The sequence below is a fragment of the Vidua chalybeata genome, chromosome 21 (assembly GCF_026979565.1).
Source record: "Vidua chalybeata isolate OUT-0048 chromosome 21, bVidCha1 merged haplotype, whole genome shotgun sequence".
NCBI classification, from domain to species: Eukaryota; Metazoa; Chordata; class Aves; order Passeriformes; family Viduidae; genus Vidua; species Vidua chalybeata.
The window spans coordinates 10,670,892-10,696,287 of NC_071550.1; the positions used below are offsets into that span (position 1 = coordinate 10,670,892).

The 25,396-nt window shown below is 48.0% G+C and overlaps 1 protein-coding gene across 1 annotated transcript in view; it reads left to right on the top strand.

Annotated features, from left to right (window-relative positions):
* Positions 1-158: 158 nt before the first annotated feature.
* EXD3 (exonuclease 3'-5' domain containing 3) overlaps positions 159-25,396 on the top strand; it is a 254,749-nt gene continuing 229,511 nt past the window's right edge. Inside the window, exon 1 of the mRNA XM_053961998.1 lies at positions 159-232. The gene's annotated coding sequence lies outside the window, so the exon portion shown is untranslated. The remainder of the gene's footprint in view (positions 233-25,396) is intronic.

Consider the following 25,396-nt stretch of genomic DNA (forward strand, 5'->3'; position numbering starts at 1 on the left):
AGTAAGTACGGTAGGCATCGGCGGCGCCGTCCTCCGGTATATACGGTAGAGTCCCCGGCCCGGGCTCGCGCGCTGCCGCGGGCGGCATCGCCCCCTGGCGGCGCCGCGCGTCGGTGCCCAGGAACAGGAGACCGATGGGAGTGCGGCGCCGTGCGCGGGACGTTCCGGAGCCGCTGACGTTTGCGGCGAGCAGCGGCGGGGAAGGCTTTGAGCGGCGGACCGGCGGAGCCAGGTGAGTCCCGGGCGGGCCCGGCCCGGCCCGAGCCCGAGCGGCTCGGAGCCCCGGAGGAGCGGCGAGCGGGGCCGGCCCGGCCCGAGCCCGAGCGGCTCGGAGCCCCGGAGGAGCGGCGAGCGGGGCCGGCCCGGCCCGAGCCCGAGCGGCTCGGAGCCCCGGAGGAGCGGCGAGCGGGGCCGGCGCGGCGGGGCCGCTCCTGGTGTCCGCTCTGGGGCCGGGCCGGGCCGGGCCAGGCTGAGGGGTTGGGCCGGGCCGAGGAGCCGGTGCGGAGAGAGCAGGGTCAGAAGTGGCGGGATTGCGCCTTCTGCTCCGCGGGGCGGCGGGACCGATCACAGCGGTCCCACCGGCTGGAGGGAGTTAAGTGCAAGTGAACAAACCAAAGACAGCCGCGGCAGCCCTGCTGGGAGGTTTCGGTCTGAAACCAGCTGGTTGGGCTCCCTGCCGCTGGTTTGAAATGTCGCAGAGGATGGGAGAGTCAGGGGAATTGGAAGTACTGCGCGTATTGTCCACACATGGAAAGATAAAATGTGGTTTAGGAAAAGAAAGACAGTTTGTTAACGTGATGTCAGCAGCAGGAGTGAAATAAAATGAGCGGCTAAAATTTTGTGTCTAATTAGATCCTGCAGATGCAATGAATGTAAAGATTAAAGGCTAACCCACGTGTGGTGGGAAAGGAGATCTGGAAACTGGTGTTTCTTCTTGGGAAGGCATTTCAGCATCTGAGTCAACTGATGAATGCTTAGAACCACATACTTGGATTTTCCTAGGAATTGAACTCTAGTGCAACTTGACAAGTTAATTAAACAGGTGGTGTTGCCATCCACAATTTAAGAACAGCCTTAGGACAAACGGTGCCTCAGCTGTTAAATGGAAGCTGTGGATGGGTGGGAACCAGCTGCTCCCCACACCTTGGTGCAGTCCCTGCTGAGCCCAAAGCAGCTGTGTCACCTTTGCTGCTCGGGGTCCCTGCTGACACAGAGGGGACATGGCAGGGACGAGGTGCTGCTGGCCTGCCTGCCTGCTTGGGTGGTTCCACGTGGCAGGAGGATCTTGATACCAGGACAGCTTCTCACCACAGCCACTGCTGGGGCTGCAGGGGGACTGGCAGGACACAGGTGCATCAGTAGTGGCACAGTCTGAACTGCACTGCTGGGGAAGGAGTTGATTGCTTGTGTGGTTTTCAGTTTTTCTAAAGAAAATCAAGCTGCAGGGACCATGTGTGTGCTCATGGTTAGAATAGGCTGCCAGGGCATCTCTGGTTCCAGCAGCTCTCCAGTGAGATAGAAAAATCCTGGGGAGTTCAGGGCAAGGCACAGAAATGCTCCGGTTCCGGAAAACGAGCCCTGAATAAGCTCAGCTTACTCAGGCACATTCAAGAGAAGAGAGTTGAGGAGTGACTCAGGCACTCTGGCAATGCATGCCTGTGGGAAGTTCTCCCACAGCTGGATTCTGTCAGCCTTCCCAAAGCACACAGTGGGATGCAGTAACTGAGGCACAGCTACACAAATTCTGTGAAATGTGACCCAACTTCCCAGCAGTGGTGGAGGGTAATTAAAGGAGGAGTTTGGGCAGAGGGGAAGGCCTTTCAGTGTTGGGAGCTCCTCAGCTGAAGGTGTGCTCAGAGCAGACTCCTGGGCACTCTTGGGGGGCCAGGCCAGTTTGGGCAAGCAGTGGGGCAGAAACAATCAAATTTTAACATCTGGAGAAAAACCAGCAAAATGTATCTTCTGGAACATAAATGCTCCATCAGAAAAGCTCTGTCTGGAGTTCCTAAGGCAACAGTGCTGCCAGTAGGAATGCTGCCACTCACCTGCACAGAGCTGTGCTGCATGTTGCAGTTCAGCAGTGCAAACACTGCTCTCTGTTGGGGCAGAGGCTGCTCACACAGAGCCCCTCAGTCAGTGTGGGGTGCACAGAGCCCGTGCAGACACAGAAGGATTAAACTGAACACTTCAAATTGCTCTTTTCCACTGCAAACAGCAACTGGCACCGCTGGAAAAAGTGCAACTTGTGGGATTCTCCAGAGGCAGCATGGAGAGAGGTGAGCTCCCTGTGCTGGCAGTTCTCAGCTCTCAGGTGGTGCAGAGGGATCCACACAGAGGTGGATGCCAGTTCACAGAGGCTCAGTTATACTCAGACAACCAAAGTAGCTGCTCCTGTGAATAAATCATTTACCCAGATGTGCATTAAATAACTTGCTGATGTGTGCAGTGATGTAACCTGGGAGGAGAGGGAATGAATAGGGCACCTCTGGGCTAATGACAGAGACATGTCATTGGAATTAAGAGTGTTCTTCTGAACCGAGTTTTAGTAATTTAATTCAAAAGCTAATTACTGAGTCTGTGTAATATGTCTTTAAATAAAAACATATTTTTTGTAGCTCTCTGATGTAGCTCTCTGAGGATTCTTGGCAGCCTTCTCAAGCAGCTCCCTTGGTAACCAGGGGCACTGGAGGTAGGGCTGGTCACAAAGGAACTGAGGAACAGAAATACATGAACAGAAACAGGACAAGTGCCAAGGGCTGAACATCTAGCAGATTCACATGTTCATCTCTCATCTGAATGAATGTGTAATAAATTGATACAATGTTGGAGGAACTATGGCAGATGTCAGCGATAAAAGTCTGAAAAAATCTTGCAGAAAACTGAAAGAAGGGGGTGTGTATATGTGGGATATTGGAAATCTGGAAAGCTGTTTTCCCAGGGGATAGAGGACTTTGACTCTTTTGGAATACACCTGGAGGTTCGGTGTTGCAATGTGACCAAGTGGCATGACCTTGGGCCTGGCAGATGAGAGCCTTGTCCAGGGGTTTGAGATCAGGAGCGGCGTGTCCTTTTCCCACCTGTGTTGACTGAATTTCCTGCTGGGAGATCTGGGGCAAATCCTGCTTCGTGGGCTGCAGGTGAGAATCAGGCAGTAAACCCTGCTTGTGTCATTAACAGCTTATTCAGCTTTGCCACTGGCTGGGCTGTTGCTCTGGGCACAGCCCCTTGTGCTGGCTCTGAACAGACCTGTTTGAGGGTTGAGGCAATTGCTTCTGTTGAAGACATTTCTACAGCAGAAAAAAAAATCATGTGTTGCTAATTCTTACAGAATAATCCTCTTTGCAGTTTCTTCTGCAAGGAATAGGTGGAAATGCAGGTAAAGAAAGACAAAGTGTTTTGGAATCTGATCAGACCAGGAGCAGTTAAAAACTCTTCAGCTTCTGTCTGATCACCTGTAACACATGAGGGTTCTGTGCCTTCTCTGACCCTATCTCATGGACAAAGTTGTGTATCCCTTGTACTTGCCACACTGAATGTGAAGAAGGAATTTGCTAATGAAGAAAAAGGAGATATATATAAGAAGAATGGAGGAATTAAGCAAAAGAAAAAAAAGTCGAATTTCTGTTGTGCAAACATTTGAACAGTAACAGCCCAGAAACCAATTTGAAACTGACATGTGAGGAGTGGTTCCTGTTGGTGTCCTGCTCTGGGGCTGCTGTTCCTGCAGGCCATACCTGCCCCTGCTTGTCGTGGTAGCAACTGACATAAAAAATGCATCAAAACCTCTTTTTCTTGTCATAATATAGCAGCCAAATTCTCTGCCCAGTGCTTCAGTCCATCTCTGAGTCTGTTTGGGAGAGCAAAGCTGCAGGTGTGTCTGCACAGGTGAGCTCTGGCTCCTGTGCAGTTGCTGGGCTGGGCATTGCTCTGATCCTTGCCCCACACTACTGAGCCAGGGCAGGAGACACTCCAGCTCTACATGGATTTAATGCATTTAAATAATTTCCTCTTTATTACATCTCTGGTTCTGCCAAGGGTGTGGCCACATTTCATGTTAACTCTAAATGTGTGGCTGCTGTCATTTTAGACTCTTGATTATTGTAACACTTTTTTTTTTTTTTTGCTCATTCCATGGCTTGTGGTACCCACACAATGTGATTTATTCTTGGCTGCTGCTCATCTTGCCTTCAAAAGCAGAGTGCCTAACAAGGGGTTACCCTCACACCTCTGCACACAGCTGTGGTTCACTTACTCATTTCAGGGATTAATTTGCTCTTGCCTTTCTTACAGTTTTTATTCTGTGCTGAATAGGATGCAGCTCTGGTTCAAAAGAGACTGTGTAATCATTTTTGATTTTACACCAATTCACCGAGCTTTGTTTGGGTTACATGTTCATGAAAGAACAGTCTCTTTTTCAAAACAGCCAGGACTGTCTGCCCACTGCTGATCTTTGTAATGTCAAACTCTGCCTGAGTCTCCTCAAGGAATAAGCTGTTTTGTCAGGAGGAGCTTGCTGGAGTGTAGCAGTGCTGTGAGGAAAGTTTGAACATGTGAGCGAGCACACAGGAGGGACTCAGCACTGCTTGGGAAGTGCTGGCTCTATCAAACTGCTCCATGTGGGTTCCTCGGGTTATACAATTGGCTGTACAATTTTGGAAAATATTCCTCAGGGACTTGAATCTCCCAGTGTTAGAAGCTGAAAGGAAATGAGTTTGGCTCTTTGAGAAGGGCAGCGCAGTTGGGCTGTACAGGCTCAAGCTACAGTTTCAGCTGGAGCAGGGCAGGTTTTTGTTACCTGTGCAGCTGAGGGTGTTGTTGTCCAGGGCTGTTTGTGAGCAGTGGTGGCCACTGGGCCACTGCAGGCATGGAGTGGAGCTTTCCTGGGGGTGCTGTGCTTCTTGAAGTGGATAACTTGTGTGGGTCAAGCTGCTGGTTCCCCGCATCGTTCATACATTGGTAAGGTCTTCTCAGTCTTTGGTGACCCAAATGGAATCACAGAATGCCCTGAGCTGGAAGGGACCCACCAGGATCATCCAGCCCAGCTCCTGTCCCTGCCCAGACCCCCCAACAACCCCACCCTGGGCATCCCTGGCAGCGCTGGCCAAACGCTTCTGGAGCTCTGGCAGCCTCGGGGCCGTGCCCATTCCCTGGGGAGCCTGGGCAGTGCCAGCACCCTCTGGGGGAAGAACCTTTCCTGCTCTCCAGCCTGACCTGCCCTGGCCCAGCCTTAGCCGTTCCCTGGCTCCTGTTCCTGTCACAGGGAGCAGAGATCAGAGCTGCCCCTTGGAAGGAGCTGCACAATTCTCTGAGGTCTCCCCTCGTTGCACCTCATGATCTTATCATTACAGTAAACAATTCTTTGCAAATTCTTTGCAAATTCTTTGCAAGAAGTGAAGAAGTTGGCAAGTACGTGAGATGGGTTCAAGGAAGAATGTTCTGCCTAGCAATGTCTGTCTCCCGGCCTGCATTAGCCAGGTGCCTGCTGGGGCCCTGGGGCTGAGGTGCTGAGCTGCCAGGTGTACAAGTGCTCACAGGCCTGCTCGCTTCCTCGCAGATCCTGGTGGCAGCAGGGTCCCCCAGACATCGCCAGCAGCTGACACCTCCACTGTCCTCCCTCAGGGTTTGCCTCCCTGAGTTTGCCCCTTGGGCTGAATTTGTTCAGAGGCTTCTGACACACATCTGGCAGGATGGGGGCAGTGCAGCTTCAGGAACTTCTGCCCCTTTCCATTCTGTCTTGTAGGAGCTTGGAAAAGGATAATTTGCACCTTCTGCTCCCAGCTGGGATGTTGAGGGACACCTGAGTGGGGTGCCTTGGTGCAGGATGGGGGGAGGGAGGGGACAGGAGCTGCACAGGAGCTGCTGTGACTCTTCTGAGCCCACAGTGAGCAGCTGTGCTCTGCTGGCATAGCTGTAGGTAAAGCTTCAAGGGCAAGGAGCAGCCCCATTCTGACAATGTGATGCTGAGATTGTTAAATTGTATTTCTGTTCTGAGGATCAGCGTGGGATTTGTGTCTCAATAAGAACTTTTCTGGTTTGCAGGACAGTTTATTGGTTTATATAGGTGGGTGAAAGGGAACTGGGCAATAAATCATGTGCCTGCTGTATGAACTTGTAGCCAGTCCTGTTCCACCACTGCAGCTTGTGTTACCACTCTTGGGTGCAGACCAAATAGTCAGTATTTTATGGTACACCAGTGTATTAAGGAATATATTCAAGGAAATTCCATTTTGATTTGTGAACTTCATTGATTATATTCACTTATTTTTGTAAAGTTTGATTTAACTACATCATTTGTTGAAAAGTCACCCATCTATTCCTTACAGATTGTGTAAAACTCAGTTTATCTTAAAAAGTTGTACTGGGTTAACTTTCATCTTACTCAGTATCCTTTCTTCTCTTGGAATGGGAGAACTGTGAATTTTCCCATCTTTCTCTATAGTCCTGCTGCCTACTGAGGTATTTACCAACGAGGGCTTGCACAGTGCAGGGCAGTATATCTGTGCAGGAGCAGTCACCAGTTAGTGTCTGTCATCTGCTTTCCAGTTTTCGAGTGGAGACAAGGCTCACTTGCGGTTTTCCTGGTGTCCCTGTGTGTGTGAAATGCAGCTGCAGCCTCGTTAGAGGGCACTCTGGAATCACCCAGGGAGCTGAGCAGCCACAATCCCCAGCAGCTCTCCAGAGAAATCCTGCTGCAAACGTCCTTTGCCCCCAGAGCAGAAATTGGGAATCTGGAGCTGGATTACCCTGGGTAGCAGTGATCCAAGGCAAGACTGCCTGTGTTGTGGGCTGGCTTCATGCTTGTGCTTTAAATGGAATTATAGCAACAATTTGTTAGAGAATTCACTGCAGTTTTCCAAATGTGAATTAATGAACTTGTTTTTCTCATGGTCTTTACCCCATAAACTGTCCTGATCCTAAATCTATATCCATTTTGGATATTTTTTGGTTGCTATTGTCTTTAAAAAAGTAAATCCTTGATAAAAATAGAAGATGCTTCAGAAACTCTTGGGTTTTAGTACCATCCTTTCCACCACTTCTATCTGTGCCTTTGACAAACAGTTTGTTGTCTCTCTTTCACTTTCCTTGTGTCAAAAAGAGGATAATGATTTTTACCTTGCATGAATTATCAATATATAAAAATGTGCTTTGAAATCTGAAGTGGTTTAGAATTTTTTGAAAATATAATTAAAATACTGAACAAAGCAGGAGTCAGAGAAGTGAAATTTAAGACCACAATTATTGTTCAACTGCTTTCATGGTGCTTCTGTTCTGGCAAGATTATAGAGCCAGATCATTTGCATTACTTTTGATTTCCCTATGTTTTTAGTTTTTTTGTCCAAGGAACAGCATTCTTTATATGCAGGAGTCAGATTGTCTGTAAACACAAACATAATCTCACCTTTGTCCAAACATACCTTGTTTTGCTTTTACAAAACCAAACCAAACCGGTGGGAGCCAGAAGCTTTCTGAGCAATTGGCACTGACTCATCTCCACCCTGGGGAAGCCTGGTAGGAGCCAGGCCGTGTTTCCTGGGCTGGAGCCGTCCCTGCAGGGCACAAGGCTCAGCTCTCAGCTATGGTCTGGTTCTCTCACTGCTCCGGGTGCTCCTGTGCCTCTCCAGGAGGGGAGAGGAGGATGGGGTGGTGACAGGGCAGGGACAGCTGTGCACAGAGCCAGCTCTCTGGCTGGCTGAGCAGCTCCTGCCAGACTGCCATGTGTGCCCTGCCAGGGAGCTGTACTCCAAGGGGCAGCTTTGTTGTCTGTAGGGTAAGGACAGTAAACACTGAGCACAGGAGTGTTTATCAAAGTAGATTCTGTGCTTCAGCCAGGAAACAGCACTTGCTTTGGAGTCCTCAATCACCGTGCTAGGCTTCTATGAACTCTGTTGGCCACGAGACTTCATTCTCCAATCAAAGCACAATAATAAGAAGTAGTCCTGGTCAGGCCTTCTTTTTCCTCTCCTAGTTTTTAATCTCCTCTTGCACTTTCCCCTTCTGTCTCCCTGGCAGCTTCCACCCCCTTGGCAGCTTTTTGGCACAGAGAGATTGCCTGCTCGGGGGCTCTCCAGCATCCCTCTGTGGGACAGCACAGGAGGAGGCAGCAGGAGCTGCCTGAGCCGCGTGGGTGGCTGCAGGTGTGTGGGAAGCACACCTGGGGAGATCCTGCAGCCTGTGAGGCACCTGATGGCACAGGGTGACAGCCCCTGCAGGCAGGGCTGGGCTGGCCTGGGCGTGGCGTCCTGCAGCGCAGCCCTGCGACAAAGGCAGGCACTCTGCACCTCCCAGCTCCCACTGCTCTCCTGGACGGTGGCACAGCTGCCCTGGGCAAAGGGAGTGGGTGGGGGACAGAGCAGCCCAGAGCTGATCCGGGCTAAAATGTGTCCCCTGGATCCCTTCAGGGAATTGGGAATACAGCAGCAGACAGGCAGGCTGGGATGGCCTCCCAGTGACTGCATCAGCTGGAATTCCTGAGGAACCTTTTATTTGTCTGGCTGGCAGATGGATTTTAAGGTGGAATGGAATACACAGGCACTCCTCTGCAGAGATAAAAACAGTTGCTGAGCTTAAAGCCTCTCATCTGTGAGACTGATGGGGATTGTGGTTTTTAATGGGTTTGAGGAGTGTTTCTTGTACTCTTGCGATTTCTGTAAGTGACTTCAGGACTGACACTGTGAATGGCAGAGGCTTCAGCCAAAATCTTCACCCCTTTAGCATTATCCTCCATCCCATATCCAGATCCCTCTCATGTTTTACCACAGTTTGGATTTCTAAAAAGTCATGGTAATCCAGGAGCCAGGGACATTTCAGAACATACTTAAGAGGAGCTCTACCTTGCTGCCAGTTTTGAGTAATATCTCCTCACAGAACATTTCTGTGGGACTGAAGGTTTTGTTTTATGGTGATGGTGTTTTGGTTTTTGTCACTGAAGACAGCTGTGTTCTGTGGTGACAAGTTTGCCTGAGTTGGCCAATGCCATCCCCACAGCACAATGTGTTAAGGGGAATCATTACATCCTTTAGCTCTAAAATCAGCTCCAGGTACAAATTAGATTTTTATTAACAAACACGGTTGCAGTACTTAGATCCATCTATAGTTACAGTTCAGTGTTGTACTCCAGTTTTGCCAAACCCTGATTTCGGCTCTGGATGCCCAGTGCTGATTCTGGGCAGTGTTTTGGGGCTGGTGGTGGGACTGGGGTTTCTGAGCCCCTCCCTGCTGTTCACCTGCCCAGAGTGACACTCTCACTGGGCAGGTTCTTGTGCTGGGCTCAGAAGCCACTGTGGAACAATTTGTGTGTGATAGGGGAAGGCAGCAACAGTGCAGAGTGTCTCCTGCTTAAAAAAGAGTGAAAAAGCCCCTGCTGATAGAGGTTAAGGGAACAAATACAACTGTAAAAGCACACGAGAGGAGCATAATGGGCAAAGCTTAAATTTTGGGCAGTTTTCTACCGAATGTAATGATGTAATGGAGCAAGAACCACTTTTTCCTTTCTTTTTTCTTTTCTTGTTTCTGTAGGAGCCCAATGGTGCTGTCTGGCTGACTTGTCAGAGGCTTAAGCACCAAAAAGTAACTGTTTTTAAGTAAAGCAAATGCAAAAGTTTGGGTATATGCTTAAAACTCAACAGAAAACGAACAAACAAAAAAGAACAAAAATGGAGAAAGTCTTTTGTGTACAACGTCCAAAGCAATTTTAAAATACTCTTGTTCCATGCCTAAATAAATGGTTGTTTCAGCCAAAGAGAAATCTTTCCTCATGATTTGTTACACTAATCTGGATATAAGGCCTCTGAGCAGGATTGTCAGTTTATTAGAACAGTGTTCTTTCTCCTTTCAGATTTAATCCACATGTTGTTGTATCAACAGAGCCTTTGCTCAGTTATGAGTTATCCTTTTTTAATAACAATAAAAAAAGTGAAAACACATGTTTTTTAACAGCCCTATTGCAAAGAAACCTAGGATGACATAGGGAGAGGTGATCATCAAATGGTGGCTGTGATTTGTAACTTCAGAGTGGTAAAAGGGTGAAAAATGGCCCTTTCCCCTCTGCCTGGGGCAAGGGACTGGAGGAGGCAGCATTATCTTTGGCCAGGATTTCCGAGGTTTTTTCCCCAGCTTGTGCAGTGATGCTAAACATGCTCTTTTTAGTTAACTCTAATTTCCTTCCTTTTTTTTTTTTTTTTTTTTAAGGGGAACTTATCTAGAGGTGTATGTAATTTCACATTTCCTTCCTTCCTGTCTTCCTCCCCTGTAGAGAAGTTCTTTCTTGGACCCCTCCTGTTTTCTAAACGGAGAGGAATTATTCTCAGGAAACTCATGAGTTTGGTATTATTCCTATACTTGGTTTTGTGAGAAAGCATTTATTTGGAGTATAAATGCTTTCTTGATACCTGCATGAGGTTCAGAGGTACACATGAGAGCTGCTCAGTGAAGCAGCTCACTACATGAAATGATGATAACCTTTGCTTGGCCCTGTCACCCCACAGTCCTGCAGCATCAGGAATTAGTGCTGAAGCACCTCAGCACCTCCTGAACTGGCAGCTTGGGACCCAAATGTTGCCAAAAGCAGAGCAGTTGCAGTATTGATGTTTCTGGTGCCAGTCTGGTTTCTTCCAGCTAGTGCTGGATTCCTGGCAGTCATCACAGTCCCCTTTATATCTCTTGCAGATGTCAGCACAGCGGCTCCTGCCTCAAGGGTCAATAGAATCATTTGCAGTGGTGTGATTTTAAAAGAAGCTGCTAATAGTGTGTCTTAAAACAGAAGGAATTGGTCTGGCATTTAAAAAATGTGTCATGAGCCTATTATACTCCTCAGAAGTATAGAAGAGAGTAAAACAAGGTCCACCCTTAAGCCTTAAATAGTAAAGGGAAAAAGAGGGTTGTGTCCTTGCTGCCAGAAGCAGATGCAGGGATAGCCTGGCAGGGATATCGGAGCTCTGGGGAAGGAGAAGTCCTGCTCTATCAGACAAATCCCTTGGTCCATTTTGAATTACAGAACTTCAGACTGGTTTTGGTTGGAAAGGACCTTGGAGCTCATCCAGTGCCATGAGCAGGGACACCTCCTACTGTCCCAGGCTGCTCCAAGCCCCATCCAGCCTGGCCTTGGGCACTGCCAGGGATCCAGGGGCAGCCAATGCTGCTCTGGGCACCCTGTGCCAGGGCCTCACCACCTCACAGGGAAGAATTTCTTCCTAATGTCTAATTTAATCCCAGCCTCTGGCAGTGTGAAGCCATTCCCCCTTGTCCTGTCACTACCTGCCTGTATAAAAAAACCTGTCTCCCTCCATTTTACAAGCCCTCTTTAGGCCCTGGAAGGAGCTCTAAGGTGTCCAAGGAGCTTTCTCCTCTCCAGGTGAGCACCCCCAGCTCTCCCAGCCTGGCTCCAGAGCAGAGGGGATGCAGCCCCTGGAGCAGCTCTGTGGTCTCCTTTGGACTGGCTCCAGCAGCTCCAGGTCTTTCCAGTGCTGAGGCCTCCAAAGCTGGGCACAGCACTGCAGGTGGAGTCTCATGAAGGCAGAACAGAGGGGGAGAAAAGAAGACAGAATCCTCAACAGCTTGTGCAGACCCTCAGGACTGGCAGCACCTTTTAGTGGGAGTCAGACTGGCCTGGCTTTGTCAGTGGCCAGGCAGAGCCAGGCAGTGCAGGAAGAGCCAGGCAGTGCAGGCAGGGCCAGGCAGTGCAGGCAGGGCCAGGCAGGGCAGGCAGGGCCAGGCAGGGCCAGGCAGTGCAGGAAGAGCCAGGCAGTGCAGGCAGGGCCAGGCAGTGCAGGCAGGGCCAGGCAGGGCAGGCAGTGCAGGCAGGGCCAGGCAGTGCAGGCAGGGCCAGGCAGGGCAGGCAGTGCAGGCAGGGCCAGGCAGTGCAGGCAGGGCCAGGCAGGGCAGGCAGTGCAGGCAGAGCCAGGCAGTGCAGGCAGAGCTGGCAGGGCAGGCAGGGCAGGCAGTGCAGGCAGAGCTGGCAGGGCCAGGCAGTGCTGGCAGGGCCAGGCAGGGCAGGCAGAGCTGGCAGGGCCAGGCAGGGCAGGCAGGGCAGGCAGTGCAGGCAGAGCTGGCAGGGCCAGGCAGTGCTGGCAGGACCAGGCAGGGCCAGGCAGTGCAGGCAGGGCAGGCAGGGCCAGGCAGGGCAGGCAGGGCCAGGCAGTGCAGGCAGACCTGGCAGGGCCAGGCAGTGCAGGCAGGGCCAGGCAGGGCAGGCAGGGCAGGCAGGGCCAGGCAGTGCAGGCAGACCTGGCAGGGCCAGGCAGTGCAGGCAGGGCCAGGCAGTGCAGGCAGTGCAGGCAGAGCTGGCAGGGCAGGCAGGGCCAGGCAGGGCCAGGCAGTGCAGGCAGGGCCAGGCAGTGCAGGCAGGGCCAGGCAGGGCAGGCAGTGCAGGCAGTGCAGGCAGGGCAGGCAGGGCCAGGCAGTGCAGGCAGGGCCAGGCAGTGCAGGCAGGGCCAGGCAGGGCCAGCAGGGGCAGGCAGTGCAGGCAGGGCCAGGCAGTGCAGGCAGGGCCAGGCAGGGCAGGCAGTGCAGGCAGAGCCAGGCAGTGCAGGCAGAGCTGGCAGGGCCAGGCAGGGCAGGCAGGGCAGGCAGTGCAGGCAGAGCTGGCAGGGCCAGGCAGTGCTGGCAGGACCAGGCAGGGCCAGGCAGGGCAGGCAGAGCTGGCAGGGCCAGGCAGTGCTGGCAGGGCCAGGCAGGGCAGGCAGGGCCAGGCAGGGCAGGCAGTGCAGGCAGAGCTGGCAGGGCAGGCAGGGCCAGGCAGGGCAGGCAGGGCCAGGCAGGGCAGGCAGGGCCAGGCAGTGCAGGCAGAGCTGGCAGGGCAGGCAGGGCCAGGCAGGGCAGGCAGGGCCAGGCAGGGCAGGCAGGGCCAGGCAGTGCAGGCAGGGCAGGCAGTGCAGGCAGGGCCAGGCAGGGCAGGCAGGGCAGGCAGTGCAGGCAGGGCAGGCAGGGCCAGGCAGTGCAGGCAGGGCCAGGCAGTGCAGGCAGGGCCAGGCAGGGCCAGGCAGGGGCAGGCAGTGCTGGCAGGACCAGGCAGGGCCAGGCAGTGCAGGCAGTGCAGGCAGGGCAGGCAGTGCAGGCAGGGCCAGGCAGGGCAGGCAGTGCAGGCAGTGCAGGCAGTGCAGGCAGGGCAGGCAGGGCAGGCAGGGCAGGCAGGGCAAGGCAGGGCAGGCAGAGCTGGCAGTGCAGGCAGGGCCAGGCAGTGCAGGCAGGGTAGGCAGAGCTGGAGGGCTGGCAGAGCTGTGCCAAAGCAGCAGGCTGTTCCTGTATGAGGCAGCTGAGGGACAATCCCCCCCTGGCTGTGAACTGTTGGAGTATTCCTTGCACAAGAAGGAAAACACCTCCTTTGGGCCTTGCTGTGGAATGCAGACTGGGGGTTGGGTTTGTTTTCGTGCACACTGGCCTTGTGTCACTGCTGCCTTTTTCTCAGGCTGAACATACCTCTCCAATGTAAGATAAAGTAAAATACAGATCTTGTGGTTTTGTGTGAGGACTGGATTTTCCAAGCTCTCTGAGAGTCTCTTATCCTCAAGTCTGCCTTCTAGCATCTGAAGTTCTCCATCCCTTGGTCCTACTGGGTGCTCAGATTATATTTGTTTCCTTTGCAGTGTATCCCTGTTCCTGATGGCTGCTGGCCCTATTGTTTCTCAGGACAGCTTAGAGTGGAATAATTTCCAGAGTAGTAGTAAATGAAGAGGACATTTGGCTTGCAAGAAAAATGTCTTTACAGGTGGATTTTGCAGGGCACTGTACTATTTTGTGCTTTCATCTACAATATCTTTGGGCAACCTCACCCCACTTTGAAGTTGGCCATTCTTTGAGCAGCTGATTTGATTGGAAAACTCCAGAGGTCCCTCCCAAACTAACTGACTCTGATTCTCTTTTTCTTCTAGAGTTCTGGCAAAGATGTTTCTTTTGGCTTCATTTCCATCTCCCTTCCTTCATGCTCAAGAGCTTTCATCATGTTCCCATCATAAGCAGTTCTTTAAACTGAAGTGATGTGTAAACATCAGGAACAGTTTCTAAACTGTAACATGAGTTTCCTTCCCTCATAGTTTAGACTTATTTTATGCTGCCATATTCAGATGATATGAAAAATCAATTTTCCTTTATTACTATGTATTAAGAGCTAACAATTTTTTTTTTTTTTTTTTTTTTTTTTTTTTTTGTCCTCAGAAACGTTTTACCATGGGGCAATAAAAAGAATAATTCTCTAAAAGTTAATGGGTTTTGTTTTCAAATCAGCTTTGGTCCTGTGCACTCTTTGTTGGAAAGCTGCATGAGAAGGAAAGACAAAAAGAAAATAGCCTTGTTATTTGGAATCTGTAAGATGATATTTTTACTGCCTTTTTAGTGAGTGTTGCATTTTTGCATTAAAAACTGGAGTTCAGGGAAAGATGCTGGTTTTATGGATATTAGTAACTATTATCCAAACACTTTAGCTCATACTTAACTTCATGCTGTACAGAATTTTGCTTAAAATGTCAGCAGTTGTTTAAGTTGCTGTGACTGGTTATGGACCTAGTAATATGTGTTACTGCAGCAGGAGCTGTGTGCTGAGCAGGGGTTGCTGACAGTTCGCTGGCTCACCTGCATTTAGAGTTTTATTCTGGGGGCAGGACAGGATGGCAGGGCAATTAAATGGAGTTCCATATACCAGCAGTATAATTTATCACATGTGTCCTCCAAACTGGAGCTGCCTGATCTCAGAGTTGCTGCCTGCTGTGTGCTTAGACCTTAACCTCTGTGTTTAGATTGCCAATGTGGTGCCAATTAGTGGGACTGGGATGTGGACACTGAGGAATATAACTCACTTCACATGGCCTGCCAAACAACTAGCAGATGTTGAGCTAATGGGTCTTGGCTACTACCAGCCTGACTTGGATTTCAACCCAGAGGTGGAGGAATTTACTTTTGTCTCATTACCAATTCCCTTGTCCTGAGATTCGGGAATTCCATCAGCTTACTCTGCGAGATGATGTAAAACATTTCCTCTCTCCCTCAAACCTGTTCCCAGGGTGTCTTGTACGTTGCTTTATTCTGATGTTAATTTACCACCTTGGGTATGTGTTATCCTAGAGGGTAGGCTTGATGATCCATAGAAAATGAAGGTGTGAGCTCAAACATGCAGCTGGAATCCTGAACAGGAGAGCTCTGTGTGAGTGTGGGTGGGTCAGGCACTGTCCCTGCAGCCTGCTCAGAGCTGTGATGGAAAGCCTATCCTGGGATTCCTGTAACTCCTTTGAGTAACAGAGGCCATAGGAAGTGGTGGGGTCTGGCTTGCCGAGGTCTTGCCTTTCTCTGCTCTCATGACTGGGTATTGTACACTCAAACCCTGGAAAATGTGTAACTGCAGGCTCAAAGTTTTTCTTCTGGTGCTGAGTCAATGCTGGAGAATGGCCTGGCAGGTTCTGTGGTTTCTCTGGTGTGATTTAGAGGAGAAGGCAGTAGTTCTTACTCAAGTCACTTGGTCTGTTCAACCTAGAGAAGAGGAGACTGAGGGGAGACTCATCACAGTTACAACTTCGTAGTGAAGGGAAGCAGAGGGGCAGCTCTGATCTCTGCTCTGGGACAGGGACAGGAGCCAGGGAACGGCTGGGGCTGGGCCAGGCCAGGTCAGGCTGGAGAGCAGGGAAGGTTCTTCCCCCAGAGGGTGCTGGCACTGCCCAGGCTCCCCAGGGAATGGGACGGCCCCGAGGCTGCCAGAGCTCCAGGAGCGTTTGGCCAGCGCTGCCAGGGATGCCCAGGGTGGGGTTGTTGGGGGGTCTGGGCAGGGACAGGGGTGGGACTCTCCTGTGGGTCCTTCCAGCTCAGGGGATTCTGTCACAGAAGTACAAGTGCAATAAGGGAATCATTGTCTCCATAACCTCAGCAGCTTCAGGAACAGAGACAGGGAAATGGGCTCAGCTGAAGGAACAGTAGCACTGAATACTGACTGGTACCTAAATCCCATTTCTTACCTCTCTGTACAGACAGCTGACACATTTAATGAGTGTGTGCAATACTAGGGCTGGTGCTTTTTGTTCTCTCTGCAGTAACTTTGTCTTTTGTTCTTTGAGGATTTAGCCTTTGACCTAAAAATGCCATCTGTACCATTCTGTCCAGCATTCAGGTTTCCAGCAATTTCTTTACCTTGCTCATTTCCCACTGCAGTTCAAGGCAGTGTTATTCCCATAACAGGTGTTTAAAAAACAAAATCTTACTTAATGAGAAGTTTTCAGTTATAGCTTATTTTCTTACTGACATGCTGCTTTGAGGTGTCAAACATGATCAGCATCAACATCAACAGCAAGAGTTGAGTGAGGGTTAAATAACTGTCACAGCTATTATTCAGTGAGCAATGAAAATAAACTTCTTGCAAGGTCTTGTCATTTCTTGCTTTTCTTTGAGGTTCTAAAGAAACTGTTTTATTCAGAGATGTATTTCATTCTGAAATGCCAAAGAGAGCAATTATTTTTAATTCCTTGGTATGAGCAGAACTGGATCTGTTCTGTGGATTCATCTTTCTGGATGTTTATGTATTTATTAAGGACAACAAAATAGAAGCAATGCAAACAATTATTCTGCACTTACATGATGAATAATAGCTAAATGCTAATTACCTTTCTTGAAGAATTAGCTTTCACAATTTCTGTAGAACAAACAAAGAAAATGTAGCATGATAAACCAAGCAATAAGCTGAAATACCTGCTTTTTGAGGTAGGAAAAGCAGAGAATAATAAAGAGTATGGAGCTTTAAAACAGGAAAAACAATGAGAGAAAACTGGTACCCCAGTCCAAGAATGACATCCTTGGGAAACATCTGGTGAAGGAATCTAGAGAGGGGAAGATAATTTTGACTTTCTTCTGGGAATTGTACAGAACTTGGTACAGAATTGTACTGCCAGTGAACACAAGTGTACTTACAGATCCCGCAGAAGTAACCCAAGCCAAAAACTTCAGAGAAGTGAAACTCCTTGATTTGCAAAGGGAAAATATATCAGAATGAGACAGCAAGTTAAAAAGAAACTGAAAGGAGCAGTGACAAGGGTGAAACCTTTGTAGGGAGTTGATTTCAAGGCTCTGTGCTGCAGAGGAAATGCCTCAACTCTATCAATTGCTGTGAGAGAGAGAGAAGTTCTGATGTGAAGCAGCAGGGAGGGAAGGCTGGAGAGGCAGGGGCATCCTTCCAAAAGCTGAAGTCACGACCAAATGAGGAAGATAGAAAAGAATAAACACTTTCAAAGGCTTTCAGAAAGTATAAAAAGTAACAGTTCTTTCCCAAATATGTTGGGAATAAGAAGTTTGTCCAAAAGCTTGAAAAAACCTGTGGAGACCAAGGTGTGAAAAATCAGAAGGCGGAGCAGAAAGAAACATTGAGTTTCTGAGGCATCTACATTGTGCTTGGTTTCCTTAGCAGAACCCATTTCAAACCCAACTACTAAATTAACAATGAGGAATACCTGCCTGCAGGGACCAGATGTCAGAGCCTAGGAAGGAGTCAGGAGAGGAACTGCTGAATAATTAATACTTGTATGCAACCTTTCAATTAAATTCTCCTCACTCCTATTAGAAAACAGACAGGGCTGATATGATGCTAACTTGCAAGAGAGTTCCAGGGAGCAGCAGACAGAAATCTGGCTTTGTATTGTGCTGTGTTGTCAGAAGAATAATCTAGATCAGAATGAGCTGGCACTTGATTTTATATGGATGTGGAGGAGTCAGCATGTCTTTTGTAAAAGGAAGTTGCACTTGAGGAATCTTCAAGGACAGACATCTGGATTTGGGTGTTCCAGTGTGTGTGGTGTCCTCAGATATTCTAACAGCTCCTGACATGGTCTTTTGTCACAGTCCCTTAGAGCAGCTGCTTTCCTGGGATAAGAGAATGTTCTTTCGCAAACCAGACTGGTTAAAAGGTGAGAAAAAGTGTAGCAGTGGTGGTTGTTATACCCGAGAGCAGTTACCATGAGAATGACAGGGGAGTGTAGGAGACCTGAGGGAGGCAATGGATGGAGAAATAACAAAGTCTGAGGGAATTTAAAGTTTTGGCATAGTCAGATCTAAAGCTGCAGAAGTACCTGCCCTCTGATCCTGTGGGATTGGAAAACAAACCAGCAGGTTAAACTTTGGGTCAGTAAATGTGGAGAAACACGTGAGAAAGCTATGGCTAAAGGAGGTACTGCCTCCCCCAGGAACACATCCTGAGACAGTTTGCAAATGCAGAACATCTGGGCCTGAACAAAGGAGTGGGACAAAATATAAGCAGTTGTTCTCCATTTCTCCTTAATTCCCTAACCAAAATTCTGGACATCAAATGGAAGGTCAGGAAAAAGAAAAAGAAACACTGCTTTGCCTGCTGAGTACAGTATGGCACCTGGTGCAACACAACTCTGGTGCTGAGGGTCTGCAGGAAGTGCTTGCATCCATTCTTGGAAGAAAGGCTCAACAAAGCCTGTGTTGTACCAGTACAGAAGACCTGGCATGTGGAAATCTTAATCTGCAGGCTGCTGTAGAGTCAGGGGATGAGCTGGGGACACAGCTCCCAGTTGTCTCCCTTAGGCCACTGTCTGAGACATGGCACAGGCCAGGTGAAGGTGTGATCTGAGCCGGGAAGGCTCCTCTTCAGTGCCTTATTCTCCTGAACTGCATTTTATTATTTCTGTGCTTGCCTGTTTCAAGCTACTCTCTCCTCTCTCAGATGCTCTTCTTAAAAAAAAAAAAAAAAAGCTTTTTATGAAAATACACTTTTTTGTCTTTTTTTTTTCACATGCTGCACTGAGTTTTCATGTGTGTAACTTCAGTTTGTTATGTTTGTCTACAGACTGCTTGGACAGAAAATAGAGCTGCTGCTTAAGCATTTCCATATGTGTTCAGCCATATTGCTCAGCTATATTCTTCACCTAATGTAACTTATAAAAATAAACATCTTTAAAGTGTTAGTTTTATGTGTTGGTGAAGAGTTAATGGAATTAGAAAACGTTCCAGACCAGTGTCTGTCCCCACTGTGGGTTGTGAGGAGGCCATGTCATGTCCTGCTAGTTTTCAAGCAACCTACAGCTTCATGTCTAGGAATTTGAAGGCCAGTTAGTTGATCCCTCCAGGAGACTTTGCTGAACACAATCCTCCAGACATTTGAACACAGCACAAGACTTGAGCATTCACAAGTTTTCCATTTATGAGAGAGCTGTTTGTTAAAAGTGGAGAGAACAATCCAGCCCCTGCCAAGTACATGCTAGGCTTACACAGCCCTGCTGGCCTCAGACAGAATGTGTTGTCAATTCTGGTTTATTTAGGGCAGATTTGCAAAGCTGGTGTGCTGATATGACACGAGGGAGTGTGTGATAAGTCCCATCTGTGCAAGCTCCATTTCCTATAGGCTTCCTTGCACAGATGGTCTCCTCGAGGATGGTTTTAATTTCACACTTGAAGCTGAGAAAGCCAGGTTTGAGGAGATGTGCTGTGAGTTGATTAAGGCACTTTTAAACTCGACATAGATAAAAATGTTGGTGAAGGGGTAAGTGGCAGGAAGGAGTCTCTGTCTCCTGACTCAGCCCATGTCCCTCCACCTTTTCCCGTGGAGCAGGTAAAACTCTGCCTCATCTTTTGATTCTGTCTGGGGAATTGAACGTTTTATCACTGCAGGAAGAAGTTACTGGGAGTCCTGACATGGAGGATGTTTGCTCCTTGTCTTCTGTGTGAAAACATGCTAATCTGGGAATGCAAACTGTGCTAGGTCTCATTTTTTCTCCTTTCCAGTTCCCAGCTTTTCCATCACTGGTAGAAGTGAATGAAATAAGAACAGTGGGGTGAAGTTAGATGAGCCCAGTACTGAAGCAAAGCCTGTGGCCTTTGTGTACAAGAAGAAATTAGTTCTAGAATCCTGCAGAGTGTGGGAAGAACCTTGAGATGCTCCAGGAGCCTGTTGATCGTTCCTGGCTGAAGTTAGCCAACATCTCCTTGGTGTGTCTGTGCAAAGTACCAAAAGCAGGGTGGAGACAAGCCTTTGCTTTTCTTCTGTTGCTCTCTACAACTCCCTGACAGAAGCTTGTGGGTCAGTCTCTTCTCCCAGGTGACAAGTGACAGGACAAGAGGAAACAGCCTCAAGTTGTGCCAGGGGAGATTTAGGTTGGATATTAGGAAAATGTTTTTCATGGAAAGGGTTGTCAAGCATTGGACCAGGTCTTTTCTCACCTCACTGATTCCATGGTGTGTAACGTTGAGATGTTGGGATGCTCCAGAAGGACCTCATGGAGTTTGCTGGTGCATGATGACCCTGTGACAGTGTGTCAGGAGCATGTGGGACTTTGTTTAGGTTCAACTCAGAGGTGAGACCAATAGATGGTCATCAAAATAAGAAAGAATTTGTATTAGAATTCAAGTCACATTTGCAGATTAATATTTTTAGTACTTCCTTTGAGGGAAGCTGCCCAGAGTGCCCAACAGAAAGAGAGATGCTCAGGAGTGAGGGAATCTGGTGACTTGGAAAAGTCTCCTCAAAGGAAATATTACCCAAACCACGGTTTGTTAGTGATGGGGTGAGAGGCCTGGCCATGTTGGTGTGCCAGGGTCTGCAGAAGATGCGCTGGTGCAGGTGCTGCTTTTTGTGACAGAGGGAGAGACTTGGGTAACCTATGATCTGCCAGCCCTAGGTTGAGGTCAGCCTTCAGCTGGAAACTGAGAACCTGTTGGTCAATTAAAAACAGACCAGGTGGCAGAAGAAGCAAGGATTTCGATTCCCTGCCGTGGTGTGTGTTCAGATTTGATGATGATGATGACAAGAGTGCAGCAATGTTGTGTGGTAGCTATTGGGGGCAGGAATGACCTTCAAATGTCATCCTGTGGTCAGTATCTAGCCCTACATTTTGGCATGCAGGGCACAATGAAGGAAATCTGGTCAGTAGCACCCTGTGACAGCAATAGCTGTGGCTGCAAGAGGAATTTAGGGCCCCCCAAAAAATTTAGGTTTGACCTTCTAGCTGTTCTTCACTGAGCAATTTTAAATTAAGGTTTTTCTGGGGCTCTCAACTTGGGCTGATTTTCAGAGATTTTAATGAGAATGGCAAAGCCACATCCGGGTATGGAAAACATAGGTGCTTCAGAAATGGAGGAAATGCTTCTGAAGGAATTTTCTCAAGTAATTCAGTCTGCAATTTCCATCAAGGAAATATCCTCTGAGATAAAGTTTCTGAGCAATTTCAGATCACAAAGGCATTACAGTCCTGCTGTTTAAGTTCTGTAAGCCTGGTTTATAATGATTTATGCCTTTTCTAGAATGGATAATAGCTTGGAATCAACTCGTTGTGTTCACATGCTTCAGCATTTGCCTTCTGCTACTGTGCTGTGTGTGTGGCGTGGTGTTTCATTGGATTTTTTAGTCTCTTTTGGGTCCTGTTTTAAATGCTACCCCTCCCCTTGGTGCTCCAGTCCAGGAGAATTTCAGTGTTTAGGGTCTGTGAGTGATGCCTTGAGTCCTGCATGTCTTCCCATTGCCTGGAGTGAGACCAGACACTGTATTTTGGTTTGAGTGAGAAGTCCCTGGGAGGGAGTACGGTTGATATCTCCTGTGGCTCTGTGCTCCACAGGGCTGGTCAGCCCAGGATCTTTGCAGCCAGGAGGGAGAAGTGTCTAGGGCATGAGTCTAAAAGGGCATGAGTTGTATCCAAAAATGAAGGGTCTCCTAGAAGTGTGTGTCCTTTGACAACAGGACTAACTGTAGGAAATGTCTTAAACAAAGTAGAGGAGAAAACAAGGCAACATACCCTGCCAAAAAAAGGACCTGGCTAAAACCAAATCAATGAATTCAAATGTTTCTATTTAGTAAACAATGGGAAATTGCTTTCAGAGCAAAGTCCTTGAGAGCGCTTTCCCCATTTCCTGTCTCTTCTGGCATTGGTTTCCATCCCCTGTATTGTTGTTACAGCATTTGTCAAGGAGCTGCTGAGGTTTAACCATGGACAAACCAAACTCTGCCATATGTGGAAGGAGATTTGCCAGAACCCCCGAGGCAGAGTGGGGTGCAAAGCAAATATGCTTCATTTTTCCTTCCTTCTCCCATCTGTGCTTGCACTATACCCTGTGGGGATGTGGTTAGACAGCCCTGTCCAGCAGGAGACAGGCAGGATCCTGGTGACTCTGCTGCCCTGGGGATGGGGTAGGAGACTGTGGAATACAACAGGAGGTTGTGCTGAGGTGATTCCAGTCCATTCCAGCTGACAAATCGTGCAATATCTCTTAGCCAACATTTTGCTGAAGTGGTTCAGTAGATGCATGTACTGGATCTGTTTCAGTGAGCCCAGGATGGGTTTTGAGGTGGAGGGGACACCCTTCCCTGGTCACCCTTGCATGTGTCAGTGTGACTTTCAAGAACTGGACATGCCTGTGCTCTGGAAATGATGGCTGAAGTACTCTGTGTTAGTGAGGTGAGATCTGAAAGGAGATTTCTTGGGAGTTTTGGACCCATCCTTGCCAAAGTAATGTAATAAGCAGGTGTACACTGGTGCTCCTAAAGCTTCATTTATTCTTACTGTTCCTCTAATTGCCAAAAAGGAGCTGGCAGGTACCCAAGTGCCGTTGAACCATCTGTAGATGGAAATTCCATTTCATTCTCTGGAAGATGGATATCTTCTATTTCCTGTTAGCTCATCCAGATTCTTCACATTACTAGGACATATTTGTGCCATTTATAAGCATTAATAAACTGCAGCCTTGGATTATGGAGCATTCATGAACATTAAAAAAATACAAAGGAATATGCAGAATAATAAAATGAGAGTAGTGTAGAGGTCGTCTTTCATTGATCTGTGACTGGCAGAAGTGTTGCTTGTCTTCCTGAGTGCTCCCCACTGCATCCATCCTGCCTTCTGGAGGTATAACAATGCAGCAACACCAAAGCTGCTAAATCAATCCATTACTTAATTTTGTGATTGAGATATGGAGTAAATGCAGGATAGAAGTGCATTTCTATGCAGGATAAAGTGCATTTTTCAAATATCCACTTATCTTGACCAGAGCAAGAGCAATGGAAAACACAGTTAATGCAGGATATCAGCTAGGTTTGAACCTGACCTAATAGTGCCTCCAAACCTGCGTTTCTTTCAAGTATTTCTTAACTTCAAGATTTAAAAGTAAATTTTGCAGATTGATGTGAGGTGCTTTGCTGGGGCCTCAGGACCATATTGGAATCAGTGGGACATGGAAATTCTATAAAGGTTTGTTTGACTTTCTTTCTTTGCTCTGTGACAGTTGCACAGTCAGTTCTGGTTAATGCAGTCCAGATAAAATGGAGACCAGGGCTTTTCTTATTTAACTTGTTGTTGCTGAAGATTAAGCCCTCTCTTGGAATTAGTCTGTCATTTCTGGCAGTGTTCCTGCCCCACTGCTCGCTGTGGCTGGGTGCAGGACATGGATGTTCCCGGTGCTGCCAAACCTGCCAAATTCCCTGGAGAGCCCTTGGCCAAAGAGCTGCGGGAGGTTAAAAGGATATGGCTCCCTGAAGTCCTTTCCAGGCACATGCTCTCATTGTTCTTATAATTGGAAAGTATTTAAATGACAGTCCATGCTGGTGGCAGACTCAAAGCTCTTCTATTCATTTGATATTTATTAACTCCTCAAGAAACAGCAGCATTACATGTAGAGGAAGGTACACATGCCGTTTCTCCAAGGCTGAGGACTTCTTTTTCATCATTTTGGGCTACAGATTAAAATAATGAAAAAAGGCATGGCGGGCTTCAGCAGATTTATTTAACTGAAACCTTACTCTTTCTGCTTTTGGGCAGATGGCCTAGAGAAGTTTATTGGTAGATGCTACAATGAATGCCTGATGATTCTACTATCTTAAAGATAGCAGGATTTATCCCATTGTATCAGCAACTACTGCTGAAATTCATGGAGAGGACAGCAAGATCTGAACTCTCTTACAGCCTCCACCAGAACTCAGCATTCATCTCTCCAAATCCTTCAGAAGTACCAATAAATGTGGTGAGCCTGGGATACTGGAAATCGATGTGCTTCCCAAAGCTTTCCAGAACCATCCACATTCAGATTCTGCTTAATCACAGAAATGGATTAATCTGGTGTGCTTGTGTCTGTTCTTTTTCTGGAAACATTAGAACCAAAAAAAAAAAAATTGCTGGAGTTTTTCATCTGATGTAGCAGCCAAAAGAAAATAAAGACAATTTCCCCAGAGCCTTATATTCATGAAATCTGATCTTTTAGTGTTCCTGAAATGTCTGCTGACCAAAACTTCATTCCCCTGAAAAATGGCTCAAATTTAGAAGCCTGACCATTCTCAAAATTCAATTCTGTATTTTGTTTCTTTGTTCTCAGCTGCTTTTCAGCTCTTCTGACATTTCAGTGGGATGGGGCTGGGTTTGATGTTGCAGCTCCCATCAGCTGTATACAGTTGGTTATTAGAGAAATAAGGAACAGGAGATAGGAGGGATTGTGACCAATCTCTTCTAATACCAGAGTTGTGGAGCTTCAAAGTAACAGTGGAAAGCTTTAAATCTCTCTAGATCCATCAAAAGGAAATACTTTTTCATGCACCATGGATGAGTTGTGGAAAGCTGTGGTGTGGGGTGGTGCAAATGCTAAAGCTTTTGTGAATTCAAAAAACAACTGAAAAAACTGATGGAATAAAAATACTAAAGACTTTTACAATCCAATCTCCATCTCTGCCTAGCAGATTTCTAGAGGCTGGGAGAGTGTCAGGGAAGTATCTGTTCACATATGCTCTGTTTTACTGCTATTCCCTTGGCATCTTCTATTGCCAAACTTTGGAAAACTTAGGAGACAGGACATGGCTCGATGATTCTTCAGTCTGGAAGGGCCATGGAAAGGCAGGAAATGCTCTGCTATCCCATGAAGCATCTTGATGGTCTTCTCTGCAGTAACCCAGCCAGGAGCTAACAGAAAGGACTGGTACCTTTGGGGAGCACAAACAAAAAAGAAAAAGACATGACAAAAAAATAAAGACATGATGAAATACAGATCAAAGAAAGTCTTAATCATTATCTCTAGGCAAGAAGATTGGCTTCCTACCCAAAATGTTAAACATTAAGATACTGTTGCGGGTTTATGTGAACCCTTGGTCTGAAGGAGGGTCCCTCATTCTCCACAGCTGCCAGTGTAAAGCTGACAGAAACTCAGAATATTGAGATGAGGTTTGTGTGGTTTACACTGGTTTAACATGACACCTCTGCTCCAGCCCTCTGCCCCGATAGCCAGCTTCATCAGCTCCATCATTTTCTGGGCTGCCTCACTGACGTGCCAGTAAATTCAGCATGAGGGAGCAGTTCCTTCCTGCAGGAGGGGAAGGGTTTTTAATGGGCCCGTGTGTGTTTACAGAGGGCTCATCCCTGGATTTAACACTTTATCCCTTCAGTAAGTGCCTGTTTATTTGGATGTTCTGGCCGACCCCCATTAGTCAACAAGTGAAAGGGAAGCT